General features: G+C 39.3%; 1 pseudogene; it reads left to right on the plus strand.

Annotated features, from left to right (window-relative positions):
* Window positions 1–557: 557 nt before the first annotated feature.
* On the plus strand, window positions 558–655 carry LOC112429445 (U7 small nuclear RNA; annotated as a pseudogene).
* Window positions 656–2089: the final 1434 nt, after the last annotated feature.

Consider the following 2089-nt stretch of genomic DNA (forward strand, 5'->3'; position numbering starts at 1 on the left):
CTGCGGAGGGGATTTCAATTTTTTTTTTTTTTTTTTTTTTTTGAGACGGAGTCTCGCTCTGTCGCCCAGGCTGGAGTGCAGTGGCCGGATCTCAGCTCACTGCAAGCTCCGCCTCTCAGGTTCACGCCATTCTCCGGCCTCAGCCTCCCAAGTAGCTGGGACTACAGGCACCCGCCACCTCGCCCGGCTAGTTTTTTGTATTTCTTTAATAGAGACGGGGTTTCACCGTGTTAGCCAGATGGTCTCGATCTTCTGACCATCTTCTGACGGGCGTGATCCGCCCGTCTCGGCCTCCCAAAGTGCTGGGATTACAGGCTTGAGCCACCGCGCCCAGCCTGATTTTTTTTTTTTAAAAAGAAGCATATTTTCTGCCCACCCCCTAACCTCACCTCAATTTTTGTCAGTTACTGTTCTTACAGGGTAAACATTTATAAAATTTACATTTTATTTTGTAACTCTAAGTTTTCTATGTTTTGCCTATAGTTGTTTCAAAAATTAAAAACTTTAAAATAGTATTTCAGCTTTGTGACTATGTAAATATTACTAACTAAATAACCAATTGTTACAGCTCTTTTAGAATTTGTCTAGCAGGTTTTCTGTTTTTTTGTTTTTGTTTTTTGGGTTTTGTTTTGTTTTGTTTTACTGAAAAACCCCCATGGAAAAAAAGAGCCAATTAATATGATTGAATATTAATAAATGTAAATCCTCATGCCATTTGAACTGTTGGTCTAAAGAAATCCTTTTGGGCATCCAAAAATGATGAATCCTGTTAATCTCTTGCTGGCTTCTTTCACTTCTTTGGGGTTTCAATTTCTTGTATCCCATGTTGTCCTTTTCCTTGGACTCTCCTTTAATTTTTGCTGGAAAATGTGTTTGAATAATTTTGTCATCCAAGGAATATGAACAGTAAATGTTCCGAGTTCTTGCATGTCTGAAAATGCCCTATGATTGCCTTTAGAAATAACTGGTACTTTGGCAGGGTTTAGATTGTACCAAGCTTTTCTTCCTTGCTAACTATGAGGATGTTATATTACTCATTGTTGTCCAGGATCCAATGTTGTTCATGTCAGGTGAAAGTTCTGTTTCTTCTTCTTTCTAGGAAATCCCCAAGATTTTAGGATTTCCCATTTATATTTGGAGTTGTGAAATTGTGCCAAGATGTGTCTGGATTTTAATTTAATTTGACAAATCTTTACTGATGGCTCCAGGGTGCAAGGCAATGTTCAAGGTGCTGGGCTTCATTAAGGAGCAAATAAAAGATTCCTGCCCTCCTGGAACTTACATTCTAGCAGGAGAGACAGGTCATAAATAATATGCATAATGCATAAGACAATTATATAGTGTGCTAGTATTATATAGTGCTATCAAAAAAAGGAATAAATAGAGTAAGGAGAACTGGGAATGCTAGTGAGGGAAGTTTAATCTTATTATTATTATATTTTTTTTTTTGAGGCAGGGTCTCACTGTGTTGCCCCAGGCTGGAGTGCAGTGGTGCAATCATAGTTCACTGCAGCCTCGACCTCCCAGGCTTGAGCGATCCTCCAACCTCAGGCTTCTGAGTAACTGGGACTATAGGTGTGCAACACCATGCCTAGCTAATTTTTAAAATTTTTGTACAGATGGAGTATCACCATATTTCCCAGGCTAGTCTTGAAACTCTGGGCTCAAGTGATCCTCCTGCCTTAGCCTCCCAAAGTGCTGGGATTATAGGCGTCAGACACCATGCCTAAGACTTTAACCCTTTTACCTTAATTTTGTTCAGTGAACACTTTCAGTCTTAAAGACTCACATATTTCTTGAGCTTAAGAAAATATTCCGTGACTTCTTTGCGTATTTTCTCTCTTTCATTTTCCCTGTTCTTTCCTAATCAGACAGATGCTGGACCTCTGTGTCTGTCCTTGGCACTCTCTTATGTTTGCTGTCTCTTTGTTTTTCTTGTTCTACATTCTGATATTCCTTGATTCCAGGTCAACTGCTTGATCTTTTGCTGTATCCAATTTATTATTTGGTCCACTTATTGAGTGTTCCCTATTGCAATCCCACTTTTAATTCCCAAGAATCTTTTCTTGTTCTTTGCTTGTTCCTTTCC

This window comes from Macaca nemestrina, chromosome 7, assembly GCF_043159975.1.
Source record: "Macaca nemestrina isolate mMacNem1 chromosome 7, mMacNem.hap1, whole genome shotgun sequence".
Classification (NCBI taxonomy): Eukaryota; Metazoa; Chordata; class Mammalia; order Primates; family Cercopithecidae; genus Macaca; species Macaca nemestrina.